Below are 16,316 nucleotides of genomic sequence, written 5' to 3'. Positions count from 1 at the left end.
TCTTAAAGTGTTATTTTATTATGTACGGCACACTGATCCAGCAACGTATTTTACCAAAGGGATTTGCATAAAATGCCCCCCCCCCGACCCCAACTCCTCAATTCCCCCTCCAAGTCATTATTGTGTACCGATAAAGTCCCACTCGAGAAATTTCTCGAGATATTCCAGTCCGGTCATCCTTATCAGCTGTGCACCACGGACGGCAATGAATCACATCTAGTAGCTCGAAATGGACGAAAACCCCAGATCCTGATTATATGTTGACAGTTTAAATTCAACAAAAAGTACGCGGAAACACCGATGTCCGGAAAAAATTTCCGCAGGACACACTGCATGACGTATTCCCATCTTCATATCTATAATGACGAGGACTGTAAACAGCTGCATAAGGCACTTTCTATATACCGGGATAAAATATGGGCCTATTTGAAAATTAGTCAAATGAAACATACGAAATTATCACTCACCGTGTCTTCGTTAAAATAATAATACAACATTGATTACTGTTGATGGATGAAATCGAAACCAGGGATTGCCTTGTTAGGGGAATTTGTTATTCATAACAAGTGAAATAAAATGAAACAGTGTGCTATGAGGGAAATTCCAACTTTGACCTCGGATATTCGTCCCATTTGAACGACGCTACGTTGTTCCTTTGCAGACCTTCTGTCCTTGCGCCACTGACAAGAGGGTAATCACGCCGGAAATTTCCGATGACCTTTCTCGGCCAACGCACGGATCGAAAACGACTCCTCCAAGTTAGCGAGCTAACGTCTTACTTACAGAGTCACCGTGGCCCCGTTATTCATTAAAGGGAGAGAGAGAGAAAAGAGAGAGAGAGAGAGAGAGAGAGAGAGAGAATGGGGTTTAACGTCCACTCGACACACAAACTAGGTGATTTTGGGACTAACATATGGTTCAATTTTATGTCCATAATGTGCTTGCGCGTAGGGTTCTTTAGCAGTGGGAGGAATCGGAGGACCCGGAGAAAACCCACGAGGTTGGAAGGCGATCCTACTCTTTGTCACGTACATCCGGGGATTCGAAACCATGCCAGTTGACTCAATGGCAGACTTTATGATACAGCGCGCACGTGCTAACCATTCAGTCGCCCCCCCCCCCCCCATTTATTATAGGAGACAGATAACATCCACTTGGTTTCCTAACTTATGCATTGTCTCGAGGGTTAAATCATCAAGAGTATGTGCAACTCTGTTGGGGCTATGTCATTGTACTCCCAGCCCCAGGGCAGTCTTAACGCACGGGCACGCAGGGCGGTTGCCATGGAGCCCCACGAACATAGGGATCATAATCTCTGCTGATCATGATGGTTTTTTTTCAAATTTTAAACACTGGTTGTTGGTTGAAGGTACCGATACAATAAATATGTGTTTAATTTTATCAACAATTTACATTTTTATTCCTTGTTGTGTATGTAGGGGTCGCAGTGCACTGTTTTACCCGTGGGCCGATAATGTTGTAAGGACAGCCCTGCCCAGCCAAACTAATCCCATCGACAATCATATCTTAGAAGCAATCTATACGTACATTAAGAATTGTTACAATAGACTAGTAATACTCTCCCTATTGACTTCAGTGTTAAATCCACTATATTTATTATATTCGACGCCATATTGAACAGGTTGGGGGTGCCCAATTTCAGCGATTATCCATTCAAACACTCCAAATTGCAATTGACTGTTGAATGTTGATTATTTAATTTCATACTAAACTTGATGATCCAGCAGAAGTGTATTGTAATGAAGTTTTTTTATTCAGGTAGCAAGGCACATCAATGGCTTTTGGTGTAGGATCAGCCGATGTCTGACTGTCGCTAGCCTGGAGGTCGGGTGTTCGATCCCTGCATTGGCCGAGAAAGTTCATCCAGATTTTCCGGCGCGGTTTCCCCTTGTCAATGATGCAGGACGGAGGGCCTGACAAAGACAGCTGTGTAGTCGTTCGGATGGGACGAAAAACCGAGGTCTCGTGTACATATTGGCGTGCACGTAAAAGATCCCTTGACAGTTGGAATTCGATATAAGAGTAGGCCATAGTGCCGCTGTCCAGGCAAAATTTCCCTCATAGCACACTGTATGGCGATGCCCGTCCTCATTAGCCCAGTTCGGAGCAGAACAGTAGGACGTTAAACCCTATTTCATTTCATTTCATGTCTTCTGTGATAGCACAGCGTGCATAAGCTACAACGCCCTTATCTGATCAGACAATGAATAGTCAACTGAAGATTACACCTCTCTAGAAAAAAATCTAATTTGACATATTTTGAGTGAGGTGCAGGAATAGTGAATCAAACTAGTTTCGTTTTCTCGTCATGTCACTTATTCATCGCCGCGAGGGGTTGGGGGAGACGAAATCAGTTGGTCGGAGTGCATAGAGCTATCCAGTCCGCCCCTGACAATTTTAATCCGGGGGTAAATGCGGAATTATGATCATAAATGGTTGCAAACAACAAACTTTTTAAAATCGAAATATCAGAGGAAATTAGATACCAGCTATACAATAGGTTTCCTGTCCAACTGAGGATTAAAGCCAACGAACAAGGATGATTGATTGATCAATGGTGCATGCACGTACATTGAGAGGGCGCTTTTTTCGGAACAGAGAGCACATAGCCACACCAATCCCTATACCCTAGCTGGGAATCTCACCGGATCCGATTGTTATCAACCATTTCCGGGGGGTTGGATGGTCGAATGGTTAGCACGTGCGTGCTTGATCATATAACCTGTAATTGAATCAACTGGCGTGGTTTCGAGAGGGCGCTTTTTTCGGAACAGAGAGCACATAGCCACACCAATCCCTATACCCTAGCTGGGAATCTCACCGGATCCGATTGTTATCAACCATTTCCGGGGGGTTGGATGGTCGAATGGTTAGCACGTGCGTGCTTGATCATATAACCTGTAATTGAGTCAACTGGCGTGGTTTCGAATCCCCGGTTGTACGTGATAAGGAGTAGGGTCGCCTGTCCAACCTCGTGGGTTTTCTCCGGGTCCCCCGGTTTCCTCCCACTGCTAAAGACCCATACGCGCAACCGAATTATTGAAATAAAATTAAACCATATGTTAGTCCCGAAATGACCTAGTGTGTGTCGAGTGGACGTTAAACCCCATTTCCCTCTCTCTATCAACCATTTCCAGTTTCTTTTGTTTTTTCAAACATCACCTACCCTGCCCACCCACCCAGTACGCCTCTAATGAAGCCCCTGATAAAACGTCTCTTACATAATATTCTAATAATATATTAATCATTCATTTTATTTTATTGCATATGAAATATATTACAGGTATTCAAAATTTCATAAATCTATACAATCTGTTGTATAGGATAGGCTACCCGGTTTTAGCTAATATTTTTAATTTCATAACTTTATTTATTATAACTATATATGTCTTGCCTTTCATTGTGTAAATAAAATGTAATTTTCATAAATCTATACAAGTAGGGGATATTGAAATGCAAATACCTATGCAGTTTGTGATATGATTAATAGTCATGGACACTTCACATGCTTTGAGAGTATGTTCACAGATGAAGAACTTATCGCTCCAACAGAACCTCTGAGCTGCACGCGTGACACGCAATAGCGCCATACACGTGGGAGGGGTTCATGGTCAAATTTGACACTTCAAGGAAGGGTTGATCAAAACAACCGCGTGCAAGTTTATCATATCCATGTTTTCTTTTCTATCGGTTCTTGCATAAGATTTACTGTTTAGCATATCTTTGCTTTAGTGTACGTGTTACGTTTAATTAGCAATGAGACGTCTTCAACATGATGAACGTCTACGTGCTACTGGCATGCTTAAAATGGGTTCTACACAGCGAGCAGTAGCCAAAATGCTTAATGTGTCCCAGTCTGTGATCCGGTACCAACAAACACACAATGTTGATGATAGACCTCGTTCAGGTCGTCTTAGAGCCATTACAAAAGCCCCCGAATCGATACATTCCTACACAGGTCCTGCGAAATCAAGGACAAACGGCCAATCAGCTTTGTGTAAACTTGTACCAAGTTACAGGGATCCGAGTTACACCCCCCCCCCCCCAAACGATTAGAAATCGGCTACAGGCGTCAATGGTGTAGGCAGCGTAGAAGTTGGGGCAATCGTCGATGGGGGCGTGTAATGCTCTCAGCTGAGTCCAGATTTACTCTGGATTTCACCGTTTGGAGGCGTGTAAATGAGTGTCATGCTAACGTTAACGTCAGACAGCATGCCAAATTCGGGCGTGGGTTTGTTATAGTGTGGGGAGGAATCGCCATGACTGGCAGAATGGACGTGTATATTGTTCAAGGAAAGGTCACTAGTGTGTACTACCGTGACCACATTCAAGATGATAATTCCCGTGCCCACCGCGCTCGTTTCGTGAATGACTACCTCCAGCGTCACCATATTTTCCAGTTGCCTTGGCCAGCCATGAGTCCTGATCTTTCCCTTATAGAGCATGCCTGGAACATAACCAGGAGACGTGTTCGTCGACGTCAACGTCAATTGACAACATTGCAAGAAATGGTCATGGCACTGCAAGAGCAGTGAGTCAGATTGCACCCAATCGTGATTGGACGGTTGATTAATTGCTGAATGTCTGAGGATTGGTGGAGCAATTACTCATTATTAAGACAAAAATTAAAAACGTTCATTTTCACTTTTGACAGTGTATCTTTTTGCGAGTGAAATGGGGCCGTCAGATAAGCTGCCCTTAGTGCACTCCCGCTTTTTTTGTATTGATTCTGAATATTCCCTTGGGGATCACGGTGGCTAAGTGGGTAAGGCGCTGGCTCGCTAGCCTGGAGGTCGGGTGTTCGATCCCTGCATTGGCCGAGAAAGTTCATCCAGATTTTCCGGCGTGGTTTCCCCTTGTCAGTGATGCAAGACGGAGGGCCTGACAAGGACAGCTGTCTAGTCATTCGGATGAGACGTGCACGTAAAAGATCCCTTGACAGCTGTAATTCGATATAAGAGTAGACCGTAGTGCCGCTGTCTGGGCAAAATTTCCCTCATAGCACACTGTATGGCGTATGCCCGTCTTCATTAGCCCAGTTCGGAGCAAAACAGTAGGGCGTTAAACCCCATTTTATTTCAGTTCATTTCACCGTGTACCCCCCCCCCCCCCCCGCATCCAATTATTTTTAATGTTTTGGGTTAACCAAAATGGCGTCACTGGCCTCAATCGTCATAATGGTAAAATGACGCCATGCCGTCTCCAGTTCAACAAAACTTCTTGCTTCACACTTAAGAGGGTTTTCCGCATTTCACCACAACCTCACCAAACTCTATTTAATTTTTGTGCGTAGGATATCTAAAATTTGATGCACATTATTACTGGTAATAGCACACAGTTTTATACTGGCTTTGATGGTGACAAAACTATAAGAAAAGACATTGATAGCTTTAATGGGATCATAGACTTTGAATTGAAGTTTAGTGATGAATAATTAGTTTAATCAGTTGTATCATTTTGAGGCGAAATTTTGGTACATTTCATGCGTTACCATGGTTACTATTTCATATTTCAACTATTATTTTAGTACATTTTAGTCCTATATTGTATTTTATAATGTTAAAGTCATAACATTTTTCTGGAACTTTAAAGTTTTTTTCTTTATTTGAATGACTTTATTGAAGCATGTTATAAGCCCCGATCATCGACTGGGCACGGTAGAATAATTTATATCCGATTATCTCCCTTGAATTTATATTGATATACTCGATTGAGCCTCCCGGAATTGAATGGTATTTCGAGCAACACAGCATAAGCTGACTGTAAACGACCAACCATGACCGCTGAATCATATTCGTTGTGTTTAATTACGTCACGATTCTACCAATACTACCTTCGTTGTCCGGTCTGACAGAAATGTAAATTGCGAGACTCTCGATTGGAATTCTGTCAATTCGGGACGTTCCGGACTGACAATCTAGTATCCCCAATCAGTATATTTGATTAAAAGCCCTTGCATGTATATAAAATAGATTGGTATGTTATCGATTAATCAATAGGTCACCGAGTAAGGTAGGTGAAATCTTGAGTCGAATGCATCAAGTCATAACAAGAGAAAGTCTTGGAAAGTCCGGAACGTTCCGAATTGACAGAAATTCAATCAAGTGACGCGAAATAACGCCCTCTCACTGTTCGGTTAGTCCCGAAACGGAGGTGGTGGGAGTAGAATCTTTACGTAATTAAAAACACTGTTTCAGCCGTCATGGTTGTTTGAGATATTTTCTTATGCAGTTGAAGCAAGCATTGTAACCTGAAACCCCCGTTTTCACTCGATTGTCACTATTGTTGGGATTGCGATAATTCAACTGCGGAACATTTAATAGAGTATCCCTGATGCTTCGAAGGAACAAGGACGATGTAGCTTATGCACGTTGTGCTGTCACAGAAGACAGTCAGACATCGGCCGATCCTACACCAAAAGCCATTGATGTGCCTTGCTACCTGAATAGAAAACTTCATTAAAATGTCATTTGTTATAAATAACAAGACAGTTCCTGGTTTCGATTCCAGCCATCAACAGTAATCTACAGTATTATTATTCTAACGAAAATTTGACTAATTTTCTAATAGGCCCATATTTTATCCCGGTAGATAAAGTCCCTTATGCAGCTGTTTACACCCCACGTCATTATAAATATGCAGACGGGAATACGCCATGCAGTGTGTCTTGGGGAAAATTTTTCCGGACATCGGTGTTTCCGCGTACCTTTAGTTGAATTTCAACTGTCAACGTATAATCATAAGGTATAATTAGGATCTTGGGTTTTCAAATGTCAATGTATAATCAGGATCTTGAGTTTTCGACCCATTCGAGCTACTAGATGTGATTCCTTGCCTTCCGTGGTGCACAGCTGATAAGGATGACCGGGCTGGAATATCTCGAGAAATTTCTCGAGTGGGACTTTATCGGTACACAATAATGACTCTATAATATCAAGTCTTGGAGGGGGGGGGGCATTTTATACAAATCCCTTTGGTGAAATACTTTGCTGGATCAGTGTGCCGAACATAATAAAATAAAACTTTAAGGGAATGCTCGATTATTTATTAAAATACGTATAGCTCATGGATCCATGGGTTGGTGTTTTCACGTTTTTGTCAGTGATGATCTTGATGCCTTTGTCTGTAATAATATATATAACACGTCTAAGTTCTAATAAAAATGTAGCCTATTAAAGATGCATCATGTAAGATTTAAATACAAAGCCAACAGTACTCGTTTAAAATAGATAATAATAAAAAAGGAAGATATGAATATATTGGAGATTTCAGTGACTTTACTTCATTCGGGGCGAAGTTATCGGCGTTTGTAGAATAGCGTAATCTCGATTTTCAATACTACCGTTGTTACGATAATGAACAGTCTCGATTATCCATTTTGAATTAAATTATTAAATGGTGATCGTGTTTCAATCCGTTCAAAATTACAACATCCGATGGTCTAGGTAGCTGATTGTAAGTTTGTTATATGAATGTATGTCTAATTAATAATTTATGTAACATAGGAGGCCAACATAAATATCTGTAATAGGCAGGGTTGGTTCTTACATAATACATCTTTAATTGGGGATCTAAAATGAAATGCTTCATTATCATTAAGTTTTAAGACAAAAAACTAGGTAACACTTTTGAGACTTATTAGAGGATGAGTTCGAGTGATGTCATCAGGGTATAGTCATCGCCTCGTTCATGTGCACATACAAACTGTTTTATTGGTGGAGTTATTAATCCGAAACCGACAAAGATTGGCAGTGTGCTATGAGAGAAATATTGCCGGGACAGCTTCGCTACAGTCTTCTCTTTCATCAAATTCCAACTGCCAAGGGTTCTTTTATGTACACGTCAATGTGTACACGGGACCTCGGTTTTCGTCCCATCCGAAAGACTAGACAAATGTATCTGTCAGACCCTCCATCCTGCATCACTGACAAGGGAAACGACGCTTTAAATCTCTCTACAAACAGCAGGGGCGGACTCGATACCTCCAGGCTAGCGAGCTAGCGTCTCACTTTCTCACCGGCTCCCACCGGTTTAGGCCTATAACATTTGAGTTAATAAATTGGCATAGATGATGATTGACACGACTGCGAATAAATTAACTAGTAAAATTAGTATGTATTTTTATGTCTTTCACGTTACGTTAAGACAACAATTACTCAATAATATCCAAGTCTAGTTTGTCGTATGCTCGTTATAATATTAACGTGATATCGTGTTGTCGGGTTTTGAATATCTACATTAGAAAATCTTGAGTAGAAATTCTGAAGTTGAAAGTTGAAATTGAAAAGTTAACAGTTGAAAGTCGGATGTCAAAAATTGATAGTAATAAAGTAAAAATCTTGTCCATGAAAGTAGAAATCTGCCTAAAAATGAAATGAATTTATCGTGTTTAGGGCATACAAACGATATCATTTTATTCTGGCAGCTAAATAAATGAAGCTGTTTCACACAATCAATCTAAGGTTATTCCAAAAGCACTTACTATAAGGACTTTAATATTTCGATTTTTGCTAGCTCGTCTTGACTGATTATACCGTCTCCTGTAAGAAAATAGTTTAGATTAGAGTTCAGTTCAACATATAACAGCAGGGTATGGGAAATATATTTTATTTTCTAGCCCACTTTTAAAAATACTAAACGTATGTTATGCTTTTACATCATCCTTTGACTCTTTTGTTTTATGTTTTTCAACATTATATCTACAGTATACACCTCCGCCTCACATACAAACTAATTCAGCCTAGCGTCTACTCTAGGATATATTGACATGGTTTCCAAGGACATCTGTGATAGGATATTGGAATATTAAGCAACTGAGAAACGGCATTAATTGATATTTCCAGAAATTAAACTGAGCTTGCCTTCCCAATAAATCTGCAGTCATTATATTCAGACAGTTGTTGTTTTTTTTTAATTAAAACCACTGCTTAAAGCTGAACTCCGTTTACAAAACTACACAGAGTCAGTTTTCTCTTATTTTTAGAGCAATGGTACATCGTGGTTGACTTATTTCGTCTAATTAGTAAAAAAATATGTACCCGATCCGACACAATAATTGTGTAGCAATAATATTTTCAGTAAACTGATAATCAGTCAGGAGGTATGTAGTTGAAATTAATTATATATCTAGCCGTCTTTGGACACTGTGGTTGACAAAGCGTATACCAGATGTGGACGTGGCAGGCCTCTGCTTTTGTACGCCGTACAATCACCATGTTTGTTCTACAAATTGAAAACAAATATGGCGATTGTTTCGGGCGATGGCATTATTTTATTTAATTATTTCTGTAGTTTTGTAATCGGAGTTCAGCATTAAGTTAATTATTTCGAAGATTATCTAGACGCTCTTTTATTCTGACAATGTGGAAACAGAATATCCGACCCCAAATACCTTCGGACCAACAAGCCCCGAACCAATAGGTAGACACTAAACGTCGTTACTTAATTATTTAATCTTCATTAAAATTATTAAATTAAAAGTCTTTCCTTATTGGATTTATATCACCGTGAGTAAACGTGATTAATAAAATATTTAATACTGTTACATTGACAATATAAATTCAAAAATCTTCCTTCCCCGTCGGACCAACGGCTGGACCGCGAACGTGATTAATGAAACATATTTAATATGTTATTAAAGTTAAAATATTAAATTAAAAATGATTTTTAAAGAATTTTTCTACTGGAACGTATGGGTGTTCACGAAACAGGAGTATGATAGATCTATCCAAAAGACAAGATAACACTTTCTACAGTCTTGATCAGTGACTTACCATCAGTGTCCAACTCTTTAACTATATCTTTAAATTCTTGAGACTCGGGATCCAATCCCAATGAATCGGCCAAGTCAATAAGATCAACGTCGGCCTGTCGACCAACCGCCGAGACTATAGCGGTTTTGATAACCGCTGGCTTAACGTATCGTCTCCATACTCGCCGCCCACGCCAGCTCTCAGTAGGTACTATCAGTGCTGTCACAACAACTATTAGTAAGACAAATACTAACTTCATCTGGGAAAATGAAACAAAAGAAGTAGAGATATAAACATATTGCCAGTTTCAAACGTGAACATTGTCCCAGATGTATTTAAATTAAGAAGAAAACAAAAAGCACTTTGCTATTATAAATCTTAACGCATTCCACATAATCGAGTGACGTGATTTCTACCCCAATCCTGTATGTGAAAAGATTAACGCCCCCCCCACCCGCCGCTACAGACCCCTATATGAAAGAAAATTATTGATATAACAAATAAGTACCATGTATTAGTCCCGAAATGTGCTAGGTCGTATCGAATGGAAGTTAAACCCCAAAACCTTGTAGAGTTGCCAAAAAGGTGTAGGGTCATCCGTCCAATCTCGTGCGTTTTATCCGGGTCCTCCAGCTAAAGCTTCCCTATGCGCAAGCGAATTATTGAAATAAAATTGAACGATATGTTAGTCCCGAAATGACCTTGTTTGTGTCTAGTGGACGTTAAACCCCACTTCTCGTTGTCTTTTGTAACCAGAAGTACCCGGGTCAACAATATGTTGACCAATACTGATCAAATTACACACTATAAATTAACTAAAAATCGATATCAACATTTCAGTCAATTTTAAAAATAGCAAACATAGCAAGATTTAGAGCTCATATTCCAAGAACGTCAGCTCTAATACATATTTCTAGAAAAGAGTCATAAATAGGTGCTCAGTGTCGCTTGTTTTGCAATGGTGGTTGTAATGGCTGACCGTTATATTTAAAGGTACATTATGTAAGAGCCAATTCTGCCTATTGCAGTTTTATCTTTTGCCCAAAATGTCATATAAATTATTCATTAGACATTTATTCACATAATCAACTCTATAGAACATCGGATTGTCGTGGTTTTTAGAGGACTGAAACGCGAGAACGCCATTTAATAATTTAGTTAAAACTTTTTTAATATCGTAACAATGATAGTAAAGAAAAACGAGACTACACTATTCTTATCAAAACTACAAACGGTAACATCTTCTCTCAGAATAAAGTAATTTGACTGAAATTTTCAATATATCCCTTTTACATTATCTATTTTTAAACTATTTTAGCGAGAACTGTCGGCTCTATCTAAACCTTACACAATGCATCTTTAATAGGCCACATCAGCCAAAATAGAAGGGAAAAATCCTAAATACTTAAACTAGGGGGTGGTGTTAAATATGAATTTTTTTGGTCCCCCCTCCAAAAGTTGTAGTTACCCTACCCATGTATGAACATATTTTTTTAATTTATTTTTTTGACCCCCTAACCCCCCTATACACACCCCTGAAGATAGTGGGGATTAAGCTGAGGGTGATAATTTAGATTTATTTTTTGTTTCCCCCCAGTACAAACCTCATCTTGACTCTATATTAGGGTTTTCGGGGTCGCTGAGTTCAATAGCTTAAATCCAAGATGGTGGCAATATTTCCACAAATTTCATACGAGTTGATATGTTTTCAGTTGTTAGCGACCTGTCTAACACTTACCGTTACATTTTCTTGTCTATAAAACATTTTATGTGTATGTATCTACATACTCACTTATATTTGTCTATTTTTTCACCTATGTTTGTCTATATTCACACATATTTGTACTTATTGTCTGCTTGCAAACTAAAGTAATACCGTAATGACCTCGCCAAAACCTAAAGCAACTCGCTCTTTGGTGCGAAAACAATTAGGGGAGGAATTGTATATAGAAACAACTGGATTTGCCAGTGGACGCTTACCTTTCAACAAAGATATCATAGACAAATATAGGTGAGTATGTAGATACATACACATGTATGTTTTATAGACAAGAAAATGTAACGGTAAGTGTTAGACAGGTCGCTAACAACTGAAAACATATCAACTCGTATGAAATTTGTGGAAATATTGCCGCCATTTTGGATTAATGCTATTTTGGATTTTCAAATCTTAAATTTAATATCACCAATGGAATACGCGAACCCGAAAACCCTAACATAGAGTCAAGATGAGATTTATACAAGGAAATATAATGAAGATTTTTAATGAAATCTAAATTATCACCCTCAGTTTAACCCCTACTATCTACAGGGGTGGGGGTGTACAGGGCGGTTAGAGGGGTCAGAAATGAATAAAAAAATATGTTCATATATGGGTAGGGTAACTACAACTTATGACGGGAGCCCCAAATTTTAACATCAACATCTGTAAAATAACACCACCCCTTACTTAAACATACATTATGATAGTGCTAAATCTGCCTATTGCAGGTCTTTCTTTAGGCCTGAAATGTTATCTAAATTATTAATTAGCCATTAATTAACTTATCCAGACCATAATAACCTATCGATGGCTCCTCTAGCCTGCGATGTTACATTATTTAGTTTTTTAACTATTATAGTGAGAACTGCCAGCTCTTTATCTAATCTCCCATAATGTATCTTTAATTTACATCCCACTTCTACTCGTTGCCACTGGTAACCTTTGATAAAACTGTCCGGTTTAATCGCAATACATGCTTAAAAGTATCCGTGTATCAGTAATGTACAGAGAGAGTACTGATCATTTCTGATACACGGATACTTTTAAACCGTTTTAGATACCTATCAAGCAATCAGTAGCGGACGTTTAGTCCGATCCAGATCGCAAATGAAGACGATGGCTCTAACCAATGTACATGAAACAACTAGTCAAAATCATAGTAACAAAACAAAATGGGGGGAACTACATGGCAGTTCAAAAACATATACAATGACATTAAATTAACATAACAACATATTACAAAAATCAATTATTATACATATCAATTGGCATCTATTTTATAATTTGGTTTGATTTATATTAATATGCAAAATATATATATTAGAATATTGAATAATTATTTTAATTAATTGTGATGATAGAAGGCGCAGTTGTCTTGCTGGACACTTCACAGGCATTGATAATAAGCAGGATGAAAAAAACGCCTAGAAAGTCATAAACTTTATTACAAATAAATTTCAACGGAAGAACCATCCGCCGATGCATACTTTCACCAGGAATGACCCACGTTTCGCATTTCCTTTACACTACATTTAATAATATCGCAGTCCTCTACGCCATAGATAAGATGTTTTGACGGTGTGGTCTAAACAAACACGTGATTGTTTTACGCTCAGAGTATCATAGCAAGACGCACGCGTAAATACTACTCAGGTCGTCTCTCCACAGCGAAATCATTCTACCATGAAATGTAACGTGAGGCTCAGAAAGGGATAAATAATGAAAGAGCAGAAAGTATTTGTCACTTTTCGGTTGAAACGACTCGATGATAAATACTATTTTTCACATGTTGGTTCACAATACTCGATAGAAATGTGATGTAAGTAACTTATTAGCACCTTTCCTCGGTGTATCGGTGAATATCAGGACAGTTTTGGTCGGGGGCCGCCTCGGCTTCGCCTCGGCTGGGCCCCTCGACCAAAACTGTCCTGATATTCACCGATACACCTCGGAAAGGGTGCTAATAACTACTACATATAAATGAATATATCTTTGTATACGTATGATTGCTTTGATTGAATATCACAATACGGGCCAATTTTTCAAAGCTCAAATCAGTAAAAACTGTTAAGCATTCAGTAATGAAACTGGAACGCCTCAATGAACTACTGACGCTTGCGTGTGGATGTGACCTGACGGACACGCTCAATCTTTACAAAATCCCCGATCGGTGGTCAAACTTGACTAAGCGCGCACGATTAATGAAAATTTAAGGACATAGTCATATCTTTGCTAATTTGTGTAAATTCACAACAATAATATATCGAAGATATAGTTCCATTTAAAAGATATAATTATTATCACTTTCTTAAGTTGTCACATATTCACAGTACTTTATACCTTTTTTTTTTTTAGAAAATTCTTAATAAATAACATGAATTCCCATGCTTAGTACTCAATTTTACTCATGTTATAAGTGTTTTCTGACCATTAGAATTCTGCAAAATCTTCTCCCAAAGCGCGGGAAATGACATTTCTGGGATTCTAGATTCAAACATTTGTCTGGGGAAGCATGAAAATCCCTGGGAACAGTCTCGAGCAACACCGGGATCGATCCTCGGACATCCTGGTTAGTGAGTCAGTGCCTTACTCACTGAGCCACCGCGACTACATATCAACGAATCAACACATCAGAATGGAGAATATATAATGTTAGCCTACCTTAATATGCAGATAGTTTCTTCTCTCTTTGTACGATAAGGTAACTGCTTTAAAATGAACGATTTCAGGTGATCTTATATAGATCACAAGTTGATAAATAATTACTGTTTTAATTTTGAAAACAAAACAACATATCACAAGTTTCTTGTTTGTTTTGCAACTGTGTGAGGGAATATTTGTGTAACAGATTGTATTTTCTTTTTTAATTCAACATTTTATTAAACAAACAGGATGCGAACAAGAAATTTGACAGAAAATCAGATATTTTATATGTATTCGACGGCCACTACTAACAGTTTTAATGTAAGTGTTACAGCCGTAACAATTTTATAATTATATATAACACCTAACATGGGTTATATGCGTATTTTATTTTATTAGTTATGAACCCTTCCAGACATACAAAAAAATTACCCCGACAACAAAGCGACTGATGATATTTGTTGCGTTGCCTGATAAAATGAATAATATCGTATGTTTCAATTCGAGAGAGAGAAAGAGAGAGAGAGAGAGAGAGAGAGAGAGAGGGGGTAACGTCCACTCGACACAAACTAGGTCATTCCAGGACTAACACATGGTTTAACTTTATTTCAATAATTCGCTTGCGCGTAGCAGTGGAAAGAAACCTTGTCACGTACAATCAAAGAATCGAAACAACGCCAGGTGACTAAATAACAGACCTTATGATACAACGCACAAGCGCTAACCATCTAACCCCCCTCAGCCACTTGGGGGAGGGGCCAGTTATGTATAAACATCCTGCCAGTGTGTAGACCTGCGAGGTGTCTTCCATTCATATGGCACTCATATAAATGCAAAGGTTTATCCCATTCGCAAAGTATTGACGAAATACGACCTGTATACGCCATTTGTGTCCTGCCGTGTTCCCGTCTTCATTAACCCAGTCTTTAAGCTGCATTACATTTATACGTCATTAGTCCAGTCGTTAAGCTTCATTTCCTTATATTTATACGCCATTAGTGCTATAGGGCAAGTCGGGGAGAACTTGAATGCTAGAGCAACACCAAAGAGAGAGAGAGAGTTTAACGTCCACTCAACACAAACTAAGTAATTTCCGGTTAATTTTTATTTCAATAATTCTCTTGCACTGGGGGGTCTTTAGCTGTGGGAGTAAACCGTAGGACCCGAAGGACCCGGAAAAACCCACGAGGTTAGACAGGCGACTCACTCCTTGTCACGTACAATCGGGAAATCGAAACCATGCCACTTGACTCATTGACAGACCTTGTGATCTAACGCGCTCGAGATAACCTGCGCACACACCCACACACCCACCCACACACACATTGTCACCTACAGTTTGTATATCTGAGTTACAGACAATTTTAATATTAATTCTTTAAGAGACAATTTTAAAATTAATTCTTTATGGGACAATTTTAATATCAAATCTTTAAATTACACCTAGAAGCACGATTAACTATTCATAACAAAACACACCACAAGGTATATGTCATATTCCTGAAGCAATGACCCGAGGAATCCGTTTTTGCCGATTGCTGGATTGGCTTCTGATACTTGAGCTTTTGAGGGAGTGTGTCTATCCGAAGTACAGCAACATTACAGTCCTTCGTTTAATCTGGGGTCTTCCCTAAAACTTTGGACAGTGAATTACAGTATTAAAAACGGTGAAAGTCTTGTTCGTCTACATACAGTATTGTTTACATTGTATCTGTGTTGATATCCTCGTTTGTCACGCAGTTAGTTTTTCTGCAATATTCTGCTATATACTGGTTAATTGGGCATAATAAAATCGTAAGTCATGACGTAAGGTTATGTAAACATATTTGGTCCAATTTGGAACTTTGTTTGAAGCCTAATCACATTGTTACGCAGTTAGCTATTGGTTGTTAATCGGACTATTGACCAGTCATAATTTGGAACAGAAAATTGCTTCCATTAAAGCAGTGTTTAGTGGGAAACACTACAGGGAGTATGGGTATATATGGATATAACTACTTCTCTATCCCACACACTCTCTATTATTTAATAACGACGTTTCGTAACACATACAGGTCACGTTTTCAAGTTAATGATAAATATTCATCTAGTCAGCCTATTTATTCATATTTTGGCTTACACTAAATTAATGAATAACC

At 38.8% G+C, this 16,316-nt stretch overlaps 1 long non-coding RNA gene across 1 annotated transcript; it reads right to left on the bottom strand.

Annotated features, from left to right (window-relative positions):
* Nucleotides 1-7,051: 7,051 nt before the first annotated feature.
* Nucleotides 7,052-14,341, bottom strand: LOC126830279 (uncharacterized). Its single transcript, XR_007683787.2, has 4 exons — nucleotides 14,197-14,341; nucleotides 9,795-10,032; nucleotides 8,504-8,561; nucleotides 7,052-7,144 (listed from the first exon to the last, which is right to left on the bottom strand). It is a non-coding gene; the product is annotated as an uncharacterized LOC126830279 (long non-coding RNA).
* Nucleotides 14,342-16,316: the final 1,975 nt, after the last annotated feature.

This window comes from Patella vulgata, chromosome 8 (genome assembly GCF_932274485.2).
Source record: "Patella vulgata chromosome 8, xgPatVulg1.2, whole genome shotgun sequence".
NCBI lineage: Eukaryota > Metazoa > Mollusca > Gastropoda > Patellidae > Patella > Patella vulgata.
This window is presented reverse-complemented; position numbering and strand designations above follow the sequence as displayed.